Source organism: Lichenostomus cassidix, chromosome 1 (genome assembly GCF_008360975.1).
Source record: "Lichenostomus cassidix isolate B80296 chromosome 1, HeHo_3.0, whole genome shotgun sequence".
In the NCBI taxonomy this organism is placed as follows: domain Eukaryota; kingdom Metazoa; phylum Chordata; class Aves; order Passeriformes; family Meliphagidae; genus Lichenostomus; species Lichenostomus cassidix.
In genome coordinates, this window is record NC_139479.1 from 9,142,554 (window position 1) to 9,170,538 (window position 27,985).

Consider the following 27,985-nt stretch of genomic DNA (forward strand, 5'->3'; position numbering starts at 1 on the left):
AGTACTCTCTAATCCCATTATGCTAGGATTGTACAGTTTGAGTGCTGTATTTTACAGTACTTAATGTGCACCACATCGTTGCATTAGTCAGTGTGAAAGTGGATAGGTATGCAGCGCTTGCCTTGCCTTTGTTGTTAAAACAGTATTGGCCAGGATCTAATCCTTGGTTTAAACTTCAGGAAGTGCTGTAGATCAAGAATCGCTTGTTAGCTACATTGCTTTTTGTGTCTTGCTTTTCAGCTTTCCCACTGTCCTTCCAGTTGCTGTTAATGGTCCTTATAGAAGCTAAAGTTGCAATGCTCAGCAAGAATTTTAGTAGACCCCCAAACCTGTCATGCTGCTCCTCCAAATTTACTTTCTGATTTCTTTTACCTTGCACAGGCTTCTGTTATTTTGTTAATTTTTCTTCAAGACTCTTGATATGGCCTGCACTTTCTAATCAAAGTGCTTGAGGCTCAGTGATCTAGGCAGAAATAGAAGCAAGGATAACCTGAGACACATTGAATTTTAAGGATTTTTATTTTTCATGGTCAAGTTCACAGAACTACTAGCTTTAAAAGTAAAAAGAAACCACACCATGCAAAATCCAAAACACAGACATGAATTCTTAACACTTACCTGGGAATAAACTCTGATTAACACTCAGCCAATGCAGATTAAACACAGAGCGTAGGGATATGGTTGTGCGTTATTCTAGTGAGTGTTTTGGGGTGCTCAGTCTTCCCTTCGTGGGTATGAGAACAGCAAGTTGTGAATTGTTTTGCTGGGCATGTGGACACCCAGGAGATTACCTTGCTGTCCCTCTCTCACCAAAGCCCTGCTTGTCAACATCCTCACCCACAGCATATTGAAACTCCCAGATGATCTTTTTCAGTGGGATCAAACCAGAGTTGCAGGGGATGTAGACCCTCAGAAGGCAGCTGATAACATAATAAAGGTATTAGGCTGCTGATTTCCTGTCACCCTTTACTTGGGCACAGGAAATCCAAGTCACAAGACTTGTAATTTGTATTAATATAGCAAAATGGAGATTTATAGATTGATCCTGGCACACCTCTCAGCTGCCCTGTAATCACTTGACCAGCTGTGATACAAGTAGGAATGACTTCTGGGCTCTTTCTTTAATTTTAGAGTCATTATTTATATTTTGGTAGTATTTTATATAGTAGTTTGTGGAGTTGTTTTTAGCATTCCTAAAGACTTCCAAATATCTCTTGGGACCAGAGAGGAACTGGATGACTCATCTGAGATGTCTTAAAGAATTGACCACTGGCCAGTTACATCAGGTGCCAGATCAAGGATGAAAGAACAAAAAAGCTCCACAAACTGTTCCTGTTCTCTTTTAACACTGTAAAGACCCTGCAGTGGGTGAGTGTTAGAGGCAGTCATGGCTCGTGATGAGCTGAGGTTAGGGAAGTAGAGGGAGCATTGATTTGCTCTATTTCCATTACCACCATCCACACTGTGTGTTGTGACTCAGTGCTGTCGCCAGCCTGCTGATGCTCTCCTGTGGTTATTGTGGCCAGACAAGCAGCAAACCCTACTGGTACCTGTTCATCTGAGTGGGAGCTGAGCTGGAGATCACTGATGGCGGAGGCACATGTTCCTGATCTTACCCAGCATCTCTCTCCAAGTTTTGTGCTCTTAATATGGCTAAACTGTCATTAGATGGAGAGTTAGTGCAGCAGGACAACAACAGCAGTAACTTCCATGGCTTCTGATTCTGTTATCCCTGTGTAGGCACTCCTGCTTACTGCCCTTGGAGATGTCTCAAAACTTCAGAGATGTTTAGGCAAAAGTGTCTGTTCCTGCTGGGATGATGAGTGACTAAGAAAGGGAGGTGGATAGAGCTGGGAGAGGAGTTGGCGTTGCATCTGCTGTTACCAGGGAAGGGAGAGGTGCTTCTCTCTCTGCTGCTATTTCACAGTCCCCAGTTTCTCAGCAGTAATAGCCAGGAGCAAGCCTGATTTTTCTGTGTCCCAGTGTGCTGGGAAGCACAGTAGAGCTTAAGGGTGTTTTTGCCAAAGGTTATAGCTTGCCATGCCTGCCAGTATGGTTTTTTTCCACTTTGGTCTTAGGCTTCTTGCAGTTATAGAAATGAGACAGAAGGAGTTGGGTCATCCATAGGGATAAAGAATTAACTTTTGTGGTTTAGTCAATAATTTCTGTTTTATTTGGGTTGATTTTGGGGAAAATAAGATTGTGCTTCTCATTTCCCACTACCTTTTGAAAACAGTCTCCCTACCCTCTGTGTTTAATCTGCATTTGCTGAATATTAATCAGGGTTTATTCCCAGGTAAGTGTTAAGAATTCACATCTGTGTTTTGTATTTTGCATGGTGTGGTTTCCTTTTACTTTTAAAGCTAGTAGTTCTGTGAACTTGGCTATGAAAAATAAAAATCCTTAAAATTCAATGTGTCTCAGGTTATCCTTACCTCTATGTCTGCCCTAGTGCTGCTCTTTATTCCCATCAGAACTCAGTGAAGTCTGCTTCCAATTTGTGCTCTTTCAGAGAATGGACCTATTTTTTCTTGCAACTTTAAGTAACTCTGATTGTTCGGTCTTTGTATTGGCTTGATTGTGTTCTATAGCAGTGTCATGGTTTCTGTAATATTCTTTTTTTAATAGTAGAATGACCAGAACAGTAAGAACAACCTTTCAGAAGACTAGAATGAGTCTGTGAAGTGTGAGAATTGAAATACTAGAGGACCTGATATTATTTTTTTCAACTTTTTATCTTAGTACTGTGTCAAGAGATGATGAGTAGCTGGATCTGGAGAGTTTCTGAGACAAGTAATCTGCCTAGATGATGAGGAATATGGGAAAAAGGTGCCTTAGGAAAAGAAAAAATTCACCACATCCTGGCTGGGTTTATTTTTTTTGTCTTTTTTTTTTTTTTCCTAACAGCTGCTTAAAAACCTGTTTTTTCATTATGTTTCCCATCTAAGTTGGAAATATATCTTTATTTTAAAAAGTCAGATTCAGGGTCTTAAATTGTGTTTTAAGCTGGAGCAGGTGGTATTTAAAAGAAACAATTTTCTAATTAGAAAGTTGAGTCTGCAAATATGTGTGCAGGTACCTCCCTGTGAACATAAGGTTGTCTGTAAACAGAATAATATTCTTATTTGACTGTCTGCCTTCTTTCTGAACTGCTCTCCTTTAAAAATTGGAACAAAATCTGGCTTTCTACCTTGTTTTATCAGCTTCTCAGAGGTAGGTAACTTAGTGAACTCAAGAGGGGATCATAGTGGTAAATAATTCAGTTTAGTTTATAGTCTGGGCTCTTAGGCAGTGTGACAGCAAAGTTAAAAACATTAAAACATCTAAGAAATAAAACACTGAAGATAAAAACTGCACAGATACCCATGATTTAATGCTGTTTATGTGCTTATTTTTTCTCAAATAAAAAATGTGTTAAATTCTTTTGAAAGACACAAAGACTTTAACAAGTCTTTGGTTCCTCAAGGGGATTCACTTGTACTTTTGTAATTAAAAAGACTAAATGCCTGGCCTTCAGTTGACTCAAGAGTGGGAGTAAAGAAGTTTGCTGGAAAGCCAAAAAAAAAAAAAAATCAGTCAGTCTTTCACATTTGACCAAAATTCTTTTTTTAGCTTAAAGTAACATGTGACAATCAGAAATCTGGATGTTAGGCTGTCATTGTTTTCTATTTGATCTGGGAAGGGCGCTGGTGATGCACAGGGAGAAAATCAAACATCTTCAGCAGTTTCTGTCTTAGTTTAGCCCCAGCTGGTAACAAAGTACCAGCACCACACCCATCTCCTGGGGGATGGAGAGAACAATCAGAAAAATAATATGTGGGTTGAGATAGTATAGTTATTATCTGATGTAATGTAAAATATAATAATAGTAATAATAAAAAGGAAAAGAGAGGAATAAAACTCTCTGAGAGTGTAAGCACTGCTCAGCAACAGCCAAAACATCAGTGGGTTATCATCAGTGGCTTCTCCCAAATCCAAAACACAGCACTCTACCAGCTACAAGGAAGGAAATTAACTCTATCCCAGCCAAAACCAGTTTTGGTCACCACAATGTAAGGAACATGTCAAACTATTAGAGAGTGTCCAAAGGAAACCAAGATGGTGAAGGCCTTGAGGGGAAGCTGTGTGAGGAGCAGCTGAGGGCACTTGGTCTGCTCAGCCTGGAGGAGACTGAGGGGAGATCTCAGTGCAGTTACAACTTCCTGGTGAGGGGAAGAGAAGGGCAGACACTGATCTCTGCTCTGTGGTGACACTGACAGGACCTGAGGGAATGGCCTGGAGCTGTGTCAGGGGAGGTTTAGGTTGGATATCAGGAAAAGGTTCTTCCCTCAGAGGGTGGTTGGGCACTGAACAGCTCCCCAGGGCAGTGGTCACAGCAGCAAGCCTGACAGAGCTAAAGAAGGATTTTGGACAGTGCTTTTAGGCACACGAGGTGACTCTTTAGAATGGATCTTCACAGCGCCCAAGAGTGAGACTCAATGATCTTTGTGTATCCCTTCCAATTCATTTATTCTGCGATTCTGTTTCTTCTGCCAGACTGAAAAAGAAAAGTAAACCCAGGATGTTTATCATCTATAGAAAACTGTCCAAAAATACTTGCAACGTCCATGTTGTGAACATCTGGCACAGAGGAATACAGCAGTAAACCTTTTAAGAAGTGCTGGATTGGTATCAGCTCAAAGGAAATGTGTCAACTGTTTGGGACAGGATTGGATGTGCACTTGTCTAATTATCTTGGACAGCAGTGAAAGCCATGCATCTGATCCTGCCTGCTAACAGACAGCAGGATAGCATTAGGCAGGTAGGCAGAGCATCTAGACAAGTCTTGCAAAGATAGGAAGTCTCACAAACATTAAATTTAAATGCGTGTTGCTTGTCTGCAGCCCACCTTCAGTGGATGCTTTGACAAGTAGGCTTCAAAGCTGTCTGAGGACAAAGAGTGAATGTTTCTGTACTTGAAATCTAATTTCAAATCAGTTCACAAATACTAATTAGTATTCTTTCAAGCTAAAACTCTGTTAAGAATTAGAAACCTTTGTATGGAAAACTTAAGACTGCAAATCCTTTATGGAAGTTATAAGCACATCTTAACATGGAGAAAAATTCGACCCAGGTTCTCATGTAGCTGAATCAGACTTTTCAGAAAGTCTGTAAAGATGGACAAGAAGCAGACATCTTGAACTAAATATTTTATAATACTTTATAATCCTGGGAAATCAGGATTTACCCAGTTTGCTTCTCAGAATTTGGTCTGAAATATTTAGTTTTCATAAGTCTTTTGCCATCAAATAAGTGCTCTTCCTTAGTGCTGTGGAAGTTACATGGAGTATACCACGCATGAGTCTTCAAAATGTGTTGCTAATGTTCTGATGCTTTTGAGAATTGCCCTAGTGAGCTTCAACTTACTCTGAAGAAAATAGTGTTTATTTAAGGAGAGATATGTAGGACTTTTAGATTTTAAAACCATAATGAAATAACAACGTATTAGAGGAGAACCAGTACATTTGCTTTTGTAATCTGGTAGAGGTTTATAAAAAATAGTCATAAACTACATTTAAGGACTTGATGTAATTTGCTTTGGCTTTCTTGACGTTATTTGAAGGACTGCTTGTTTATAAAGTTAGAAATATTTCATCCCAAAAAAGGAATGAATTAATACAATAAAAAGCAAACCTGATAACTCTATGCTCTGTCATAGGCCAATATATCACATCAGAAAAGCTGATTCCACCCAAGGTGAAAGTGGGGGAAGGTAAGTCGATGACAAATAACAAAGTACTGATATTGCTGGAGAGCTGACAGCTATGACTGAAGGTCATTACCATGACATTATCATTATCTGGGCAGGATTAAATTAAGTCCAGAACTAATTATATTGTCCTTTCCAGAAACAGTCCAGAAATACTTCTGGTAAATGTCAAAAATACAGTTCAATATTTTGATGTTTGGAGCTCGACACTCAATAAGGGGTGCATGTGTTTGAGCAATCACAATATAATAAGTGGAAAGGAAGCCAGTAAAAATGAGCAGTATTGGAATATTTCATAGTCCTCAATCTACACATGCCAATAAAACTCAACTGGATAGATACAGGCAGGCACTGCAATCACACACCTTGTAACTTTATTCTTTTAGAGAGGAAATAACTCTTTTTACCTCTTCTGCCAAACTGATTTTTCCAACCTTCAAGCCTTACTTTCATATATCCTTTCTTTCCAACTTGCAGTACTTAAAGTACTTTGAAAAATATTTATCTTCAAAATATGTCAGGCAAGTGTACTTTTGTGATCTACTCTTTCAACTGTCATTTTTCAGTCTCTTTTCTGTGTGTATCTCTCCTCTTTCTGTGTGTATATTTGTGTGTCTTTTCTTGTATATCCAGTATTTTTATGCTATGCCTATGCCTGTCTTGATTATTTGCTCTGCTTTCCTGTTTATCTACATTGGCCTTTTCTCAGCGTTACTGCCTTTATTGCTACAACACCTGCCAGAAGCATAGCTGAATTTATCATTGAACAATTCCAATTTCTTTTCTGTTGCTCTTCCTGCCTTGCTTTATACCTGCATGTTTCTTTTGGCTTTGCTCTCTGCCCACAGTGTGTTGTGGTGAAATACAGCATCTTTCTTTACCTCTAGTTTGGTTTCAGTTTATTTATGGATACAAACACAACTATATTACAGGTGTTGCTTAAAAGTTACCCCATCTGTTCATCTTTGCAATGGGATTTCTGGGATTTAAGCCCAATTTACTTTCTAAGGAAGTGCCTTGCTTCAGCTATTCCTGTAGTCATCAAGCTGGGTGGCAGTCAAGGCAGGTTTGTTCTTTCCCCTATTTCTAGTCAAGTTTATGCCTCTCTTCTCTCACTTCTTGCCCTTTTGTGGAATCCCTGCTATCAACTTCAGTTCTCTTTTTATTTTTTTTCACTTTCTAGCAGAAACTTGCATTTGTATTTTTGTGTTTGGAAGCCTCTTTATATTTTACTGCAGCAGGACTTCTTGCAAATAGTGTGTATAAGAAAAATTTGTGGGTAGGATTGTACACAGAAAAGGTGAAGAATTGGCTCTACTGCTTTTGGTCCTGGACTTAGAGACCAATGAAATTGTGTTGGGGAAAATCAGTGGGGAATAAGTAAGGAAGTGTGGAAGTACAGTGGGAATGGCTCTGTGTTTTATCTCCTCAGAAGAGTGCTCCCTGGTAGCACTGTGGGCCACTAGTTACCCAGCCATCCTCTGAGTGAAGACCTTTTCCCTGATATCCAATCTAAACCTCCCCTGACACAGCTTCAGGCCATTCTCTCAGGTCCTGTCACTGTCACCACAGAGCAGAGATCAGTGTCTGTCCCTCCTCTTCCCCTCACCAGCAAGTTGTAACTGCAGTGAGGTTTCCCCTCAGTCTCCTCCAGGCTGAACAGACCAAGTGCCCTCAGCTGCTCCTCACACAGCTTCCCCTCAAGGCCTTCACCATCCTCATGGCCTCCTCTGGATGTTCTCTGACAGCTTAATGTCTTTCTGGCATTGTGGCACCCAAAACTCCCCAGCACTCGAGGTGAGGCTGCCCCAGTTCAGAGCAGAGCAGGACAATCCCCTCCCTTGCCCGGCTGGCCATGCTGTGCCTGATGTCCCCAGGACAGGGATGTCCCTCCTGGCTGCCAGGGCACTGCTGGCTCATGTTCAACTCACCATCAGCCAGGACCCCCAGGTCCCTTTCTGTGGCTCTGCTCTCCAGCCTCTCATTCCCAGTCTGTCTGTACATCCAGGGCTGCCCCATCCCAGGTGCAGAAGCCAGCACTTTCCCTTGCTGAATTTCACATGGTTGGTTTTTATAAGACTTTGTTTAAACTTGTAATTCCCTTAAAAACATGAAGGGTGAGGAAGAGAAGAGAAGAGAGAAGGCAAATGCTCTTCACTTTAAAATGGTAATATCAACAAACCCTTAGTATTCTTTTTCTCTGAAATTGTGTGGTTTGCTTATTGTCTGCATGAAAACAACCTGTGTGGTGAGCTGGCTGTCAGCATCAGCAGTCTTAGGGTTCTGATGCCCACAGTGCAGATCTTATGTAGTTCTTTAATGGATTTCTTCAAGGGAAAAAGTAGTTGATCACCCAATACTGTGAAATCACAAGCTTCCTATAATTTCATGGCCTTAATCAAACAGGCATCTCCTCTCTGACCTTGAAAGATACAGGGATGGGGAGAAAAAACAAAATGCAGACCCACTCTGTCACTGTGTACCTTGTGCCTCTCATAATAAAAGCCAGTAGCAGCTGCAGTTCAGACAAATGAGAAACCGAAGCCTGCATGCCCTGTAGCATCTCTGGAAATGTATATGGGATATAGGGGTTCCTTGCATCTCCTCTGGAGCTCAGTGGCCATTGGAAGCTTCTTCTTTCTGGGCTATAGGACCTCTATGTTTGCAGGGTTTAAATGCTGAGATCCACCTGAAGCTGTAAGACAGGGAAATGCATCACTGCAAAGTACTGCTCGGAGTAAGAGGAGATGCAACATTGTTCTGTGGCCTTTCCATGCTTGTTGTTTTGCTTTGTTTTACACTCAAGCATGTTCATTTTTTACTGGAGAGTTTGTCTCTACCTTTTGGATAGGTTGCTGGCTTGCTGCTGTGCTTGCATATTTACTTTTTTCTCAGCCCTTGCTTCTGTCCTTCTCTGTCATGTTAATACTTGTGATATTTTTACTCCAAAAGGAACTCATGAGTTATGGGTCTGTGTCTACATGCATTTGTCAATCTTTAAGGAATCACTCAAAAAGCCAAAGAAACCCTCCTGATTGTTCAACATATTAGACTTCTGTCTTTCAGCTTGTCCCATTCAACTGTAAACGATTTTTCTTAATAAGTGTTTGTGATTTTTTTTAGTGCAAAGGGATTGCAGGCTTTAATTGTGTGATGTTCTTGTCCAACTAAGAATAATTTAGTTTAGTGAGTCTTCTTTTTCTAAACACTGCTAGCACTAGGAGCATGCTACATTAAGCTCCTTAAAGTTGTTTTTCTTTATTGTATATAAGAAAAACTCCACCTATTTTGTAGTCAAATTATGTGTTTGTTCTAGAACAGCAAGACATATTTTTATGCTTTAATGTTTGCATACCCTTCAAATAATATTGCTTGTGTGCCTAATGCAAGTCTTCTCTGTGCTGGTGCACAGTTAACTTATGTTTAATTTATAGTCTTGGCCAATTTAAAAACAGACAAAAAAGTAAGCAGCAGAAAACAACCTTGGACAGTCTCATTAAGTTGGTGAAAGATGAGATGAAAAAGTCAGTGATCCTTTGCCAGAAAATCTTGAAGATTCAAGCCCCATCCCAGAAGAGCTTGGTTTCTTTTGGCTTTATCAGTCTCAGTCACTGTTTCTCCCGGCAGAAATGTGTTTGCTTCAGCTCCAGCACTGCCCTAAGTCCTCAGGAATAATTACACCAGTGCTGCAAAAACTGGGGGGAGGCTAGAAGGAACCAGTTAGATAAATACGGGTGTTTTCAGTGGGTTTTAAATATTTAACAAATATTTTACTTTTTTGTAATCAAAATGTAAAAAAAAAATCCGTCCTTTCAAATATTGTAAAGGAACTTAATGTTTTTGCACAGTGAAGGATATTGTAGAAAACATTGCAGTGATATTCCTAAGTACAGTGTGTTATTTTGACCATTATTATGTGAATTTGAGTCAATTTACTTTCCTAATTGTATTTTGCAGTCTTCATTGATCTACCACAGCAATAAACCAAACCCTAGTAAAATGATGTGGGGAAAAAAAACTTTTAATTACCTCTTTCAGAATAATTTCTAAACTATAATTTTATTTTTTTTACAATCTTTATCTTCTTTCCAAGTCCATTGTACTGCATCTGTGAACCTTACAACAAAATATATTAATACTAGACAATCTGATTTTGGTTGTGATTTATTTGAAAGCATCATCAATTGTGATTTTTCTGCTTTTAGAATTTAATTGAATCAATTTGTTTCCTTTGGTATTAACTATTGACACATATCTGTGATCCGTTTTGTCTTTGGGTCTTGGTAGGTGCTAATATTTGTAAATAGGGGGTTGTTAAATACCCATAATGATTGATTTTGAGTTGAGAAAAGGATAAGATTTTTTTCTTTATATAATGTTTGATTTAAAGAAAAAAAAGGAAAAAAGCCTCGAAAGCTGGAAATGCAGTATTTCCAAGAAGCACTTAGGAAAATTGAGTTGTTACTCATCATTTTCATGATCTGCTGGGAGAGGAATTCTTATTCTTCCCTGATCTAGCCTGATTTCACTGTCCTTGTTTCAACTGACATCAAGGGAAGTTTAAATTCTCTGGTACCTTCAAGAAATGCTCAGTATCTCACAGAAGAACACCATGTAAAAACAGCTACTACCTTGGTACATGACTTCTTATAAGTTTTTTATATTTCTTCTTATTTGAATGGGAGTTCACGCTTAGTGAATTTTGCAATTCACCTTTAGTGGCAAATATCTGTATTTTCCCTCTCCTGAGCTCAGTCTGCCTGTTTTGTCCAGGCCTAGTCCCAGTTGGTACTTGAGAATTTACACTGTTTTCTGCATGTCACTGTTCATTATTATGTATATGTGCAATAACTGTGGCAAAGTGATGAAGTCAAGGTCAACAAAGGTTTAGTTCAGGGCTGAATTCTCAGCTGCCTTCTCTTTAAAATGCTATTTTGAAGAAGGCTAGCTGACTTTGAGATAACAAAATATTTTTAAAAACTTGAGAAAGCACGTAAATACTACCTGAAATTTCAATGAATTTAATTTCTTCAATGGTTAGAGAATTTTCTTTAGCTACCAATACAAAGGAAGGATAATTAATACCAATGGAAAAAAAAAAGGGAATCAGTGAACATGCACTTTCTATCTCTGGGTGGAGATACACCTGCTGCCTGATATTCATGGGATCTCTCCTTATGATCAGAGATTTGTTACAGAGTGTAGTCTGCAAATACTCATCCTCACAAGTCACATAGCTTCTGCATAATAGGTTGTTCTGTGTAATGCAGGTTTTAATTTTTTTTTTGGTTGGAAAAATGAAACCAAATGCTGTTGAGAGATGGGAATAGCCCTATTTTCTCTCAGAGAAAAGTCACTGTGTAGGCAGCTTTTTACCAAGCAAAGCTTTGACCTTTCTTATGATGGAAGTTTTCACAAGAGAAGGTGACGATGATTCCACTGGAAACCCGAGTGGGATTTCAAGGTATCAATTAAAATATCACAATTTTCCAAGAACTGGTTCCTCCTGTGTGTGTCTTAAGTATCTTGGAAATAGGAGGGAAGGAAACTTTGACTGTGAAAAGCTAGAGTTGTATATTAGGACATACTCAGGCTTCTGTGATCAAAGTAGTGGAAGATGGTTGTCATGAGAAGCAAACCCATTAGAGTATCTCAAGTTTAAACTGATAATGTGGTTGTGGAAGAGGATGAGGAATTTCTGTCAAAGGAGAGCAGAGAGGAGTACCCCTAGGTGGTGAATGCAGCTGATCTACAGAGGTGTGTTTTATCTATAACCTAGTCTGTGTTTAGGGCTGGATCCAGTCTTTATAGAGTAGTTTTAATATTGCTCTACAGACTTCTGTAGAAAATGGAGTCTCCAATATATTTACAAGCTGGTGCTTTTGCTTTCAACGTAGTAACTCTTTCTAGGAGAATGTCTTTGAGTAGAATCATAGAGGTTGGCAAAAACAGAACTGCACAATTTATCATTCAAGGGCTAGAGAAAATTCCGGTTGGATTTTGTGGCAGAAAAAATCATGCTGAATCAAATCTGGATTTGTGGTCTCGTGAAGTTAACCACCAGATAATTTTACTTTTGGCATTCTATGTTTGGAATCTTTTAAACTGAATTCACTTCAGCAGTTCTCTCCACTGAGAAATGCCCTTGTATCTCTCAAGACTTAATTCTTTAAAAATATTAACAGCCCCCCCACTGGAGTTTCTTTAAAGTGTCAAATGCCAAATTCTACTCTTTCTTCATAAGTAAAGCTATTTTTAAAGTGATGATATGTCTCTGCCTGCTTCTTCTTAAGCTTAATGCAGCTGTTACCATGCTGGAGCCACTGGTAATCTCTGCATTGCTATATTGCTATTTCTTTCTTTATGATTCTCTTCTATTACTACAATTCTCTTCAGTAATTCTGATGGCAAAAATATATTTGTAAACTACCTTATTTATCTGCCTGCAAAATTAGTTTGTTCTGCACTTCAGAAATTAATTGTGGCTACAAGCAACAAATGCTGCTTTGCAGTCCAGTGTGCCTCTAGCTCAGCTTTCAACTCCAAGTTGCCACTCTTCCTCCTCCATGGTAATATGGCTTTTTATGAGGCTTTGTGCTAATTAAGCAAGCGAGATGTAACTTTTAAGAGTTTACTTAGGTGGGGAGGGAGATGGTGGACCTGTGTATCCATGGATACTCCCTTGTCCAGGGACTGCTCAAGATAACGTTGGAATTGAAAATCAACATATCTCATCTGCACTATCATTACTGGAGTGTTTGCAAAGACATGATCACTGTTAATTTAAAAGATTTAATTTAAAATGGAGGAATTAAGGTTCAAAAGCTGTATTTAGTGAATAAACTGCTTTAGAAGAGGTGAGGGCTCTCTCAATCTTGATGAGGCAATTTCATCACGATTTAAAAAGAGGTCAGCTAAATTTCCATGTACGTTGCAGGGCATGGACATTAGTGCATTTGAAAAAGACAAGTAAGTGCTAGAAATCTATTGGGAAGAGGACCATAAAACTGTCTGTAATTTGAGGCCCTAAATTTAGGGCATTCTAATTAAAACTGACTTTGTATCTAAAAGTAGCAATCATATTCCAAATTTGTTCCATTATATACTGCAAGTATGCCACTTTATTTCTGACAGACCAGATTTAAAAAAAAAAAAAAATCCATCAAGTTTTGTTTAGCTGTTGGGAAGTGAAAATAGAAATTCTTCTGCCTTAAACCCTTCTCTTTGTGTGTAAAATCCCCTTTTTTGACAAAACATTGCATTTCTTGTTATAAAATTCTGGCGATTGGAATAAGACTTATTGTATGAACTTAAAATTTCAGACCAGCTCAGACTGGGAGACTATATGAATGGAAGAAAATAGAAAGTGAGAGATTTTGTCAGTAATACGGTGTATATAGATTTGAAAATGAGATGTAGCTCCTGAAAGGATTTGAAAACTATCCCTGGGTTCTTCAAGCGTAAGCCTCCAATGCCACCTTGTATACTCAGTTTCATATCAGGGCAAATTGATTTTTCCATAAAGTAGCTTGTTTTATTTGTCTGGAGACCAGTTTTTACTTCTATAGTCCAACCTAGAAAAAAAGAATCTATTTTCAGAGGTACCAGTAATAAAAGGTACTAGAAATGTAACTGCCTTGATAAAGCAACATGCAGTGAAATCTGTCTGTATACAATCTGTCTCTGACACTTGTAAAAGGGTGGGAGTTACAGGATTAATGTTAATGAGACCTGTGGTTTTTATAGCACTGACTTAATGAACTGAGAGCTTTTGTGCTCTGGGTTTGTTCCTCACCAGCAGCTTTGGGTGATGGAGTCACAGGGTTGGTCTGCTGATGTGCTCTTCTGTGTTCATTAGTTTAGATTGATTTTATGAATGCTATTTTTCATATTTTTGCCTGTAGTTCCTTACCTTTTCTGAAGGAAAAAAAAGCTTATTTATTGTTTGGTTTGTGAGGTTATTTTCATGTTTTAAATGGATAATTTGAATTTTATTAAAGTGAAACTAGAAGCATGAGATGAAACTGAGAAGCAAAAAACTTTGTTTTAAAAACCAGGCAAACTCTGCAACTGACTTACTGCAGTCTTTTAATGTGAACAGTGAAGCACCATCACTTGAGTGATGTTAAGATCCTGAAAAAGGACTTGGGAGTGGTCTTTTGATTAGTTTCCTTGGCAGTATGTATATTGCCTACTTTCTCATTCCATAATTGTCTTTTGAAATCTTCATTCTTTAATTACTTCTTTCTAAAGATAACCATACACGTGAAAACTTTGCAAAAGTCTGAGGGAAGGTGGAAGCAAACAGAGGAAGACAACTACACTTCGTGCAGCAGAAATGGCCTGTGCTTGTGTCATGCCATGTTTTGTTACCTAGAGTACATTGCTTCTGGAATACCTGAGCAATGAAGGGAATTTAATCCCATGAGCCATGTGCTCAGAAGTGTACACAGTCCTGGGGAACAGGTCCTTGCTCAGAGCAGCTGTGGCATTTGTATTAATACTCTGGTCTTTGCTTACTGATTTGTGTTTATATTTTATTTTATCTTTTTTACTTGCCTCCAACTTCTGATAAAACTTATTTTTGGTTTTTGAGGGTGTCATGGCTGCCACAGAGGTGGATGGTGAGTTCCCACAGTGACCTGAATGGAAGGAGTCAGAGGTTGGAATCCCTGTGGGAAGTGGGGAGCTGAGGTTCCCTAATGAGGGTTTTCCTACAGAGCCTGCAGTATGAAGCAGCCTTTTGAAAAGAAGGCAACTGCAAGACCTTTTTGAGTGTGGATCCTAATTTTCTCAGTATGTTAGACATGCTCAGAGTCTGAAGCAATTAGCAGGCTGAGCCTGGAGAGCACCAGTGTGATGCAAAGGACTTGTCCAACCTCTTCACCTTGACTAAATGGAATCTTGATTTCTTCTGGCATATTCTCTTTCTGAAGATGTCTAACGTGTAGTGAGTTTTACAGAAAATGTTTTAATGCATTTAAGCTCTTTGTAATGGGCTTTACCCAGTGTTTTTCAAATGTGATGTACAAAACTTGGAAACACTATATAACTTAGGCACTATAGTGCCTTACCTTCATTTTGCTGCTATAATACACTTACTGTTGCACTAATGCAATATAAAATACTGCATTAAAATATAAAAGTATGATGTAATTTCTGCAGTAGCAAAACTGAAATACAGTTTCTTTCATCTTAAGCTGTTTGGTCTTGGGCATCTCTCTGAGAGCTAGGTGGGCTTTCTTTGGTTTGTTGGGTTTTTGTTTGTTTCTTTGTTTTTGTTTGTTTCTTTGTTTTTAAATTAAGGAAACTATTTCAGACACAATTGTCAGACATAGATTGCAAAATATTGCTACAACCATTCAATTTATTACAAGAAAATTCATAGAGACAATATTTAAATGAGTCAATAACTCTGACAGAAGTTCTTATGTAAAAGTTTCAGATTTGTTTCTAAAACAAACCAATAGTCTTGTACATGCAACATTTTGATTGCATGTGGTAAACATACAAAACCTGTACCTCTGAAAGGAACTGTTCTATATGTTTACTAACTATATTAAAATGTCATGATTATTAAAAATAAATAGGCAATGGCTTCTCTGGACATCAAAATTTTTTAAAGAAAAGTTTAGTAACAAATGTGAATAATTTTGTTTTTTAGCTTGAAAGTGGTTTCCTTTAAGCATGTGTTAACATAGTTGTTTGTTAGTTTGCCAGTTTGCAGTTACTGCCATTTGCCAGTATGTTTTGAGTTGTATATGGGGAAAACATCCAGTATGTTTTGAGTTGTATATGGGGAAAACATCCAAATAAAGTTCTGTAGGGACCATGTACTTTTGTTAGTCACCCAATTCTCTAGCATAGCTATTTTTTGTGTATCTGTGAAAACAAAATGGAATCTCCAGCACAAAAACCATTCATTGGTACAATTTAGTACAAGGAGCTAGAAAAAAGCTGTTCCAAAATGGGATAAACACATAGGAAATGTCTTGAAGATAAATGATGGGATTGTTCTGGTCAGTAAGTATATTCTGCACATAAAGGACAATAAATAACATAATCCACTTTGGCTGGTTTTATCCAATTTGAGGCAATTCTTTAAGCAAAAACATCTAAATGGTGTTTCACCAGAAGCAATGAAAGCTTAACGTAACTGTAGATTTCTTTGCCCAAATTCCTCTGTGAGGTGAGACAATAATTTACTAAAGGATGGTGCTAAGTCTTTCCCTTCCTGTGGCACATTTAGGGCTTAAGTTCTTTTTTTGAGAGCCATTTTATACATACTGTTAGCACAAGGCACTTTGCCTGAGCAAAAGTGAAAGAAAAAATTAAATTTGCACTGTTTTGGAACTTTATGGCAAAATCAGTCATCCTTCAAGAAATGAAATATCTTCTAAAAGAAAAACTTAACTCCTTGTATTCCCCATAAACTAACATTTGTTTCTTTCTATTGAGCATGACAAGGCAAACAGAGCAGCAGCTTTCAAAGCATTGTTTTTATGAAGATCTAATGGCCTAATGAATAAGTAAAATGCCATCTTGTAAAGCTACTGCCTGTTCATAATGCATCTGTATTATGGTAACAGATTGTAAATTAAGAAATATATTGTTTCTTTATCTGTTCTGTTTGTGGCTGTCCCATAAGGATAACTGATGGTTCTTCATATCAGGCTTCAGTCATTTGGTAAAAGTGGCTGTTTGGCAGGAGCACGTGTCCCTAGGAAACCTTGAGCTTACTGTGATATGAGAGGAGGATTTCTCTGGATTAAGTAACACCAAAAGGAAAAAAAAAAATCATGGGCATTTAATCTGAGTAAAGTTCTGCAGAAAAAGATTAACTGGTAAATTAATACTGTTCTGATGTCTATAGTTGGATTATTTATTTTAGAGTTTGAATTGCTGTTTTTTCTTGAAAGTAAATTGGGGGTAAGTAAAAATGGGTAAATAGATGAAAATAATAAATTGTATTCATGAACAGTGGAAAGTGTGTCGTTTGCCCTGTCAAAATCTACCATTCTTGACAAAGTCATTTTCTGCATCTGCTTGAAAAATAATAATATGGAAGTGAAGCATGTTAGCATCACTCCTTAAAACAGAGCTCAGGTTTGAGAGTGGGACACAATGCTTATTTTGTATTTCAAAAAAGGGGCAAGAGAAATGTTACTGTTTTACCTCATGCACTGATTTGTGGTGCTTTTTAAATCATTCTTGTGTTACTATATTGTTCAATACCGAATGGTTCACTCAAGAAATATGGTGCTACTTCTCTATCTTAGACCTTTATCTTGTAAACATCAAACTGTTTCTTATAATATTTGAAATCTATTCCTTTCAGTTTGAAATCTGTTCCTTTCAGCCTTCTCACTTTGAACAGTCCATCTTGGAGACATGGAGTGGCAACAATCCTTAAAAATTATTGCTCAAAACTGTACCAGTATTCTCCTAATTGAAGCAACTCTGTTTTTCAAAACCAGGCTGAAATAGCGCTTACACCCTTCTGAATATGCTTTTGAAAATATTAAAGTTTTATCTCATTCAAGATCTTGCATGATAATTTTCATTATTTTAATCACAGTCTCTTTCTGAAAGCAATTGATAATAATGACATTATCCAAGGATGTTAACACACTCTATCTCATCTAGGTGGAAGAGATTAAAAAAAAACCAAAAGAGAGTTCAGTTACCTCAGAGAATAAAAGTTTATAAGCTGACTTCACTGATGTTGAAGGACAAATTCACTTTAATTTTAGTTGCCTAATATAGCAACACATTATTTGTCTGACAGTCTTGCAGCTGCTGTTGTGTGTAGCCATTACCTGTAAAGTGAAGGAATTTCATACTGCTTTTATAACAGTGAGAAATGCACAGCTTGACATCATCTTTCACATGACCCTTTTTGTCCAAGAAGGGAGAATTGCATTAGAAGAATGGTGGCATCCTGTTTTTTCTTGTCTTGTCAGTCAATGATTTTTGAGTTTTGCTTTCCTTCCATGCCTCGGGGCAAAGGAAAGCATAATACATGGAAAATCAAATGGATGTTCTGCTTCAGACTACATGAGATTGATAACTGCTAATTTTGGGTGCACTTGTTCAGTAGTTATACCAGCAGTGAAGGGTTTTATCTTCATTCAGCATAGTCTTATTCCTATTTGAACTGTGCAGTCATCTCCCTTATTTCAGCTGAGGTGGATAGAGGTGATGTTGCTCTCTGTGATGAAATGAGACAATTTAGTAATTTAATTGTACATCAGTAGTTCTTATAGAGAGAAGACATAAAAACAGGAAAAGAGTTTTGCAGGTCTGCATTTTACCTTCTGCTCCATAATGCATTAGCTGTTGGGATTCTCTTGTTTCTTGTAGTGATGATTTGGCCAGATCCAAATACCAACCCAGCACCAGTCCTTTAATTCTTCCAGATTCCCCATGTGCTTGAATATGTAGGCATCACTTCCACATGGGAACTTGGACAAGTGCTTGCTAATCCTCTTACACCAAGCCTATCCTATTTTACAGAAGGGGAGGCAAACCGAATGCCAGAATGGGTGGTGAGGTTTTGCCAAACCCTTTTTGTGTTGCTCAGCTCTCTGTGCCTAGAATGCTGCCTGGATGTCAGGTAAGGGAATAGCTGAAGGAGCAGCTTAAATACAAAGGTCCCAAGAATAGCTTTCAGAAACAGAAATCTGGGATTTTATTGGTGGATTAACCTGCCTGGGGAAAAGGAGACATCTGAAATTTTTGTAGCTCTGGGTTAAGCAATTTCCTGCTCTCTCAGGGGAGGTTTTCCTGTTGGTAAGGAAAATTGTATATAATGGATTTGTTGTGTTTATGAGTCATATATCAGTCATACTCTCACCTCTTCACAGCCTGTTAAAGTAATAAAAATTCAGCTGGATGTTGAAATTGATCCGATTGTCTGTTTTTATTCACCTGTGTATCCTCATCAATTAAACATTGTTTTAAGACATCTGTTGTCATGCTGGCCTCAAGCCAAAACAGTCTTAAACCGTTCAAAGGCTGAAGGTGCTGAAAAAGCTTTGCACACAATTTCTTCCCTTATATCCAACGGGGATAATTTTGGAAACATGATTTTCCCTTTGTTCAGTGAGAAAGCCACCTCCCCTGGGAGACACCTAGCATATCCTTGACAGGACAGATGAATTATAGATTCAAAGCCCTGGGAATTCCCCAAATCACCATACTTACCCCCAAATTTATGTAAATAATGAAGTGTGAGTACATAGATATTTTGATTAGTGGTGACATGAATAAAGAGGAAGTAGTCTTACAGTGTTTTCTTTATTCCTTAATTATAGAGCTGTGATAAAATATATTAAGGTAAAGAAATGTATTAGAGTAAGCTGTCAAAACAAAATAAAAAGAATAAAACCTACTTGCTGCATAATCTCTAGTGAAATGGAAATTGCCTTTAAAAATACTTAATTAGACCATGGTCCAAAAGGTAGCTATTGTAATTTGTGGGGTAAAAAAAAAATTAAATACATGCTTTTTAATCCTCCAAAAGTTTAATTGCTAGTAGGACTGTGTTTTGTTAATATTTCCATCACTTCTGAAAAGACTTGAACAAGACCTGTATTTTAAGCAAAAGTATTCATCTGAGGGGAATTACTTCCAATGCTTAAAGCTAAGGCCATTTTTTATAAGATCAGCAGAACATGATTTATTTAGTTTAAAGTCACTCTGACCTCATTTTTAGAGGATGTGTCAAATTAGCATTTCTTCTGCTGTATTGTCTGTGGTCTGCTGTGCCTGATCATCTCAGGAGTAGCCAAGAGTAGGATGGAGCCTGGGGGAGAGAGTGCCTGTTTGCTCTGTGCTCCCTGATACATGGGAGAAGTGTTTCCTTTGGCCTCCATCCTGGGCTGGGGTGGCTGAAAATACCCAAGAGTAAGAGTTTTTGCTAACTGTGAAGCAGTTAGTCTTTGGCAGAGCTCAAGAGATGAAAATATCTTTCCTCCTGCCCTTGAGAGTTTTGGTCGATGTATCCTGACCTGAAATGAAAGCACAGTGCAGCTTGTCTGTGGTAGCTAGGTAATTGGTATCTGTGCATCTCAGAGTGGATTAAAAAAGGCCAACTCTTCTGAATTATTTAGGGTTTGTTTGTTTTAATTGCCATTTTCTGGGTTTTAGAGTTTTAGTAAAGTCACATAAGCTTGTACCTGATGTAATCATAAAGAGTTCCTGGACCTTCAAGGGTGTCTTCCCTTCCCTGAGGGAAACACCTACATTCTCTCCCAATTTGGGGCTTTACCAGCAGTCCTTACTGTTACTTTTTTGCCTCTTTTCAGCATACTGTGATTTCCAATATTGTGAAGGGTCCTGTATGCTCTGTTACAGTTAATTTGGAATCACAGTCTGGTAGAAGCAGGAGGGCACTTCTGAAGATCTTCTGGTCCAACTTTTTACTCAGAGCAGAGTCAGCCAAGAGCAGGGCAGTCAGTGTTTTGAGTGTCTTAAATCTAGTGGTAGACTATCTTCATGGTATTAAAAAACAAAAAAAAACCAAAAATAAAGTGGAATTTTCTGTGTTACTGTTTGTACTTGTTGTCTCTGGTCCTGCTTCTGGGCACCACTGGGAAGTCTGGCTCCATCATCTTTACTCCCTCTGTCAGGTATTTACATGCCTCCTATCTTTGCTCTGTGTGTGTCTTCTGCAGACTTGCTGTGGGAGCTCTCCACCCCTCACCCAGCTCACTAACAAATGTCTTAAATGGAACTGACCCCAGTATCAACCCCTGGGATGCAGCACTGCTCGGTGGTCTTCAGCTGAACGTTGTGCTGCTGGACACAAACCTTTGACCTGGCATTTAGCTCAGTTTTCAATCGACCTCCTTTCATTTGCCTGGTTGGTACCTGAGTAGGTCATCCCCAAGTGTGTTAGGAGTGTCGAAAGCTGTGCCAAAACAAAGATAAATATCTGCTATTCCCCTCTCATCCAGTTAGTTAGTTATTTCACCATGGAAATAGGTGCTAAAGCACTAGGTGCTAAAGAATTAGGTTGCTAAAGTAGGATGTTCTCTTCATGAATATTTGCTGCCTGCATCCAATCACCTCCTTGTCACTCTTTTTCAAATATGTTTGGTGATGGATTCCAGGATTATTGCTCCATCTTCATCCCAGGGATCAAGGTGAAACTGAGTAGCTTGTAGTTATCATCCTCCCTGCCATTGTGGAATTTATAAATAGTATCTGATTTCTTTCTTAGAATCCTCTTCTGGCCACCAAGGCCTGTCAAAACCATGCAGAGTGACCTTACAGTGACACTGACCCATTTCCTCAGCACTCATGAGTGACACCCATCAAGTCCTATGAACTTATATCTCTCCATCTGGTTTAAATAGTCTCCTATCTTGATTCTCCTCCATTAAGAGTAAATCTTCCTTGTTCGGGACTTCCCAGCTTATCTCAGACCTTATCTGTGATTGCTGAGTGCCACAGTAAAGACAGGAGTGAGAAAGGTCTTTGCAGTGGCCTCTCTGTGTCCTTTGCCACTGGGTCACCTGTTCCATTCAGCAACAGACTTATATTTTCCCCAGTCTTTCTTTTGCTGTACCTGCAGAATCTTTCTTACTACTCTTTGTCTCTTACCAGGTTCAGCTCTGGGCTGGCTTCCCTAGCATTGTCCCTGCATTTCAGACAGCATCTAGATTTTCCTGGGTCATCTGCCCCTGCTTCCACTTCTGTACACTTCTCTTTTATGCCTGGCTCTTGTCAGGAGCTCCTTTTTAAATCTTTAAAGGTCTCTTGCTGCCTTTTGCTTGTATTCCTGGTGTTCCTGGATTGTTAGGATGGATGGCTCTTGAGTTTAGAAAAGGTAGTCCTTGAAAATTGAAGAGCTCTCCTGGATCCTTTTTAGGCATGTGGTATTCTTCCAAGCAGGTTCCTGGACAAGCCAAAGTCTGATCTGCTCAAGTCCAGGGCTGTAGTCCTGCCATTTGCCTTCTGCATGTCTCACAGGCTTTGAACTTCATGATGTCATGGTTGCTGCAGCCAAGGCTGCCTCAGCTTTCACATTCTCAACACATCCTTCCTTACTTTTGATTATCATGTCCAGCAGAGTGTCTCCTCTTGTTGGATTCATTCTCAGCATGTCAGGAAATTATAACCAATGTACTTCAGAAATTTTAGAATTGGAAAGTTTTAATTAAAAAAAAGGGAAAACAGGTCCTCATTTATTTCTGGAGTTCACAGTTCTCTCTAAAGTAGCTATCATTGCCTTTACAGATCTTGCAGCAAAGTCTCCAGAATTATTTGGTGAGATCTAGGGAGAGTCAATCAATAAGATTAATGACTTCATAGATGCTTTCTGGAAGACTATGAACTGCAAAGTGTTGTATCCACTTAGAGCTGTTACCTATATATTTAATAGGTCTTTGTCAATAGTAAGCTTTAAGAGAGCTCCAAGAGGAACATAACAACTGTTTTATTTGATTAAGACAGAATAAGTTGCTCTTCTTAAAAAAAGTGGTTTTCTTTAGACCCCCTTACAGCTCCCAACAATCAATGATCAATTTATTTTATTTATCATCCTATTAAATACAAATAGATGTTCTCATTATCTATATCTTTCTTCAATAAGCTGTGAGGTTTTCTACTTCTGGGAAGTGATTTTCAAAGATTAATTATAGCTTGTGTAAAAAGATTTCCTTCATTAATTTAAAATGTCTCCTTTTCAGTTTCATTGATTGGCCTTTGCTCTTGCATTAGGAGGCACAGCAATTAGAAGTGCCTAATTTGCGTTTTCTCTTCCATATGTTATTTTGTGCACCTTTATTCTGTCTCCTATTAATCATCTCTGCTGTAAACTGAACTTTGCCCACCTTTTCAGTCTCACATTGTTGTCAAATGCAGTAAAATCAATGCCAGCGGAATGGTTTCAGACTGTTACATTGTAGGTTCATTTCATAAGGGTTTACCTTGTATCAAGAATAACAATTTGTGAAGCATTTAGTTGAGTGTTTATTTCAGAATGACTGAAGAGATACTTTACATGAGTAGTTCCTGCAATTATTGTTGTAAAGAGAACAATGGTGCTTCCAATGTATCTGCAATGACCAAATCTTAAAATGTCTACTAATGTTCATTTAATTAAGTTATTTGGCATCTCATGTTGTCCAGTAAATTTTAAATCTCTCTTTTCTAGCTAATCTAAAAATTACTTCAATTGACTGTTTCAATAATAAGATGCAATCGTTTATGTTATTGATAATTTGATTTATTCACTTACCCTGATTACTCTGTATCTAAGCAACTGTGCCTGCAACAAGGTATCTGATTTACAGAGGAGCGATTAGTGGCTTTTTGTATGTTCAGTTTATTAAAGCACAAACTTCCTCAAAAAAAGCATAGATGCATGTATGGATTTCCTAGAATCTTCTGGATAACCATGTCTGAGTGGTGCTTCAGACATGAGTCTGCCCCTGGAAGGTGGGGCAGCATTTTTTAAATGTTAGAATTATATCTTTACACAAGCATCTCAAACCTGGCATTCGGAAAACAGGAGAGGGGAGATTAAAGACAACAAAGTTCTTTCAGCCTCTCTCTGAGCTTGCCAAGGTTTACTTCTTGTTTTTCAACAGCAAAAAGCAGATTGAAATGTGGATACTTTTCCTTACAGAAAGAAACAAACATGAGCAATTTTTTTTTGCAGTGTATGTCTGAGTGCTACTGTTTTCCTGTCCCAAAGTGTCTTGCATATTTTAAACCTGACGTTATCAATGGAAAATACACTTGTCTGAGTAAGTTCATTGTGTGAGAGAAAAGAAGAAACAAAAAAAATACTTTTCAAAACTACTGAGAATATAAGCTCAAATAATTGTCCACATTTGATATTAACACTGTGTTTTCCTTTTTCCAGTCAATAGGTCTCTAAAATGTTAGAGACCTTAGGCTATGGCCTTATGCATATTCCCAATTTGCACAATTTATACTTCTGTGTTTCAAAGGAGACAGATATCTTGATTTATCACTTCTGAGATGTTCTGGATGTCATGAGCTGTCACTGCTAGGGAAGTGAAGGACCACATTACTAGAAAAATCATGTAATAGGGCTATCCTTTACTTTAAGGAGTTCTGCTGTTAGTCTGTCCTTTTTTTTTTTTAATTCTCCCCCCAATTTCCAATTAAATGCAGAAATATTTGTGTGATTGAATGTTGTTCCTGTTTTAACCAGTTTCAATTACGTATGAAAGATTTAATTGTGTCATTTACAAGAAGTTTGATCTATAGCGGCATATATTTGATTATATTATTAGAAATTTTAGTATCATAGGAAGTGGTTCTGTAGAAAGCATATTTTGAGCAGTATGCAGGAGTGAAGATCTTGCTTTTCCCAAAAGCCATTTTCAAGAGTGGTTTCCCTGAGAATGCAGCCATGAAGATGTTTCTCATTATCACCCTTACCTAGCTTCAGGCAAAGCTTTAGGATGCAATAAAGTGTCTGCTTTTCTTCTTTTTTTCTCTCTTTTTTTCTCTCTTTTTTTGCACGTTCAGCTGTCTTACAAAGTTTCAGGAGAAAAGTGAGCTTAGAAAAACTCCTCTGAGTAGATTGGTCTGAGACAGTGAGTATGGGGAGTTTTTTGGTGGTTTTTTGTGGGTTTTGTGTTTTCTTTTTTTTTCCTTTGCTTTTTATTTGGTCTGTGTGTTTAGATTTTTGGGGGTTTTTTGGTTGGTTTTGTGGTGACTTCTTTTCCCCCCTTGCCCTCCCCTCTGCATATCTCCCCCTTCCCTATTGAAGAAGTGGAGGTGTGTGTTCTGAAAGTGGTCTGGTAAATCAGGAATTTTGTGTTTCACTGAGGTTTTTTTGTACCTCTAAATCCTCATTTATACCCAAATTGCACTGCCTGGTGGGTGTAGTTCCTCTGAAAACCTTACCTATAAATTTTAGGGGTCTGATTGCTCAGAAATGCAGAAAATTGGTAAAAGGTATTGCTGAAAGAGAAGAAAAGCAAGCAAGTAAACTAAATATACAGTGTGTGTCATAACAAAACCATAGATTATGTAGTGTCTCTGTTCTCCTGGAGAAGTGTTTGAGGAATAAAGATGCCTATGAAATTTAATTATCTTGAAAAATGATGAAGGAACTGGTGTGTCAATGGGGGAGATATTTACTTCCTGGCAGAATGTGCTCATCTTCAAGAGGGAGCTGACCAGTGCTAGTTTCTGCATATCCACACACCCACAAGCTTTTTTATAAACCTTAAACAGTAACTGTTCTGGTTCAGTACCAACCACTCAGACTGATCATCCAGATGTTGAATTTAAAATCTTCGAAGGAATAAAAGAGCTGAGTAGTACTAAAATCAAACTGTAGCTTAATATTGATTTCATAGCCTAATTAAATTATTGCAGAGGCTTTTCTTCTGAAATAAAAGGAGGAAAAGAAAAGGAGTAGAGTCATGAGTTCCTATTCTTCTCTCTCTGTGTCTAGGGTGACTACCATTGGAGGCTTAATATAGAATTTCAGTAACATAATTACTACCCTTAGATTTATTATGGTTTTGTCTGACACTACAGAAAGCATGAGGACGTGTAGAAGAAATGCACTTCAAAACAATAATATTTTTTATTGGATCCAGATAGAAATTACAGAAAACAATGACACAGATCAGCAGAATTGGTTTCCATCTACAAAATTAACAGAAACTACAAAGAGAAAACAAAAGGAAACACACAATTAAAGCATTCATCCAGGAATAATTTCGTCTAGAACTATCTGTTGGGAGGTTTTAAGTGACAGGAGTTCAGGAAAGAAAACCACCAGCATTTCTAGGTAATTTGTCATGTAAGTAGTATAACTCACTTATCACTTATACTTCCTTTTCTCCTCTATCACCAATTCCAGTCTGAATGAGTAGGGAAGTGACTGCAATAATTTCTTTCAGAAGGCTAATTAGCAGCTTAAACCACTGATTTTGGGGAGTTTTGTTGAGATGGGTGTATCCCAGGTGCAGTTTAAGGAACGTGTTCTCCATATGAAAACCCTGGCACTCAGCAGCGTTCTCACTTACAGATGAGGTGGAATGAGCATGGGGACTGGTTTAACCTCTTTAGCAATCACTGCGCTGAGACAGTTCCTGGCACACCGAGCTGCCTGTTCCTCAGCACAGGCTTCTTTATATTCATCTTTCATCTGTCGTGTAGACTGCAAATTCTGCGATCCAGAACCATCTTTCATCAGTGTTTTGTAGAAGACTAGCGCAGTGAGTTTTGAGCCAGGACTTCAATATGAATGATAAATGCAGTTCCGATAAAGTATGCTCCTGAAAATAGAGAGGAAAAAAAAAAGAAAAAAAAAGAAACCCAGCAGATTCAATGCAACATAATTTCAGTGACTTTTCTGATGTCGTGTGGACAAGTTGAAAAGTTTGGGTTTGTTCTGCTTCAGCCCTGCTGAGAAACACAAGCAAGCACTAATTGTTTATTGTCTCTCACATGCTGCTGACTGGATGTTCATGACCATTTGAGAAATGAAGTCAGTGCCATCCTTGGAGCTCACTGATCACAGGTCACCCATTGGAAGACAGATAAAATTATTAAATACTGGCAACTAGTTCTGTAATAAAATAGTGCTGCTGACCTAGTAACAGAGATCCAGTCTAGTGATGCCAGTAGCAGATGAGTATGGTGAACAAATGACATCAGTTTGGTCCATAATTTCAGTAAGATAAATATTCAGGAACAATTGATTTCAAAATAATTTTCTGAATTGTGGAGGAAGGCAGGGCGGGGTGGGAATTATGGAAACATGAGTAAAACAAAGGCTTTCAAGTTGCCTTTGTCAGTTCTTGGTCAGTTTTTCTGTATTTTTAAAGAGAATGTTCTACCTGCAGCCAGGTTGTAGGGTTTAAACTGGTCCTGAGCTTTGTATTCAGTTTCCTAATCCTTTTTAAGTTATCTCCAGTAAGGACATCCCACATGTGCACAGGCAGCTCCACTCCCCTTTTCCGAACTGTAAAGGAAACATTCCTTTCAAGTGACTGTTTCTGTAAGGAGGAAGACAGAAGTTTTCAGGAGGAGAAAGTGTGGTAATATCTAGTCTAAATGAGAATCAGTCATATGTGGTCAGTTTGCTTGTTGAAACCAACAAAACAAGGAAAGAATTCAATTGTAGAACAAGAAATTAATATGGAACTTGGTTTGGGCTTCCTGAAAGCCACATTGTTCCCCTAAGAATCAAAGAGGGGGAACCTCACCTTGTAATGACTAATGAAAGTAATCACTGTGATTCCAAGGAGCTCAAATGTCAGCCTGGCAGAGCAAAACTTTGTATCCTCATGACAACAAAAATCTTTGTTCAGTTTTGAGGAACTGGGGGAAGAGTGATTTGTTGTTGTGTGTAATGTTTAAGTCCTCAATCTGGTAGATGAAGGAGGAAAGCAGGATAACATGTAGTGGAAAAGCACATGTAGTTTCCAGTTCTTTAGGGACAGAGTTGCCTGAAGGTGATTTCTTTTATATGGATGAGCAGCACAAGAGGAAAATATACTGGGAATATCCTGTATGTCTGGAGATTTTTTTTTTTTTTTTTTTTTAACGATGCAGTATTATGGAATCGTGGTAGAGGCTTTTTAATTTTTATTCTGCTCTGTAGGGTTACCATCTCTCTTCATCACACATCCCTGTAACCTGCTTAGTGCATAAATTCCTCCTTAGTCATTCAGATACCTGCTTCGTTGCTGATCTGCCATCTGTAATATGACCAGGACAGCTGTGTAATACTGCAGATTTTCTGTCTGCATTACTGATTAAAAAGTTACAGGGTATTTTGTTTGGTTATTTGACAGAGTTGAAAAAAAATAGATTTTTTTTTTGTATTTTTGCCTGTATTAAATTATTACACGTTGAAAGGTTGTATGCTAGTGGCATAAACATCCCAATGTCTGCAACAACTTACACTAAACTGTTGCTCATTATCCAAGCACTAACAACTTGGTGTTGGTATATAGAAAATAAGATTTTATGAAGCTTCATCAGTTTGAAAACATTGTTTTGATATGTTAATATCTTTTAAGTGTTAGAATAGTATTTGAGAAGACTCTTGGGCTTTACAATAAAACAGATTTTATCGTAAGAGTATTTCTATTATTTAGCTGTATTTGGAAAAGATATAACTCCAAGTATGAATCTGTACCTGCTGTTTTGGGTAGTTTGGACAGGTAAAGTTTGCCAAAGGTGAAACACAGAACACTGTTTCAAATAACTGGAACCCAGCTC

At 38.1% G+C, this 27,985-nt stretch overlaps 1 protein-coding gene and 1 long non-coding RNA gene across 2 annotated transcripts in view; both read left to right on the forward strand.

Annotated features, from left to right (window-relative positions):
• Window positions 1-27,985, forward strand: part of DMD (dystrophin) — a 1,152,080-nt gene that overhangs the window by 20,833 nt on the left and 1,103,262 nt on the right. The window lies entirely within an intron of this gene.
• On the forward strand, window positions 1,905-15,283 carry LOC146444177 (uncharacterized). The gene is made up of 3 exons (XR_014852545.1): window positions 1,905-2,296; window positions 5,699-5,752; window positions 14,346-15,283. It is a non-coding gene; the product is annotated as an uncharacterized LOC146444177 (long non-coding RNA).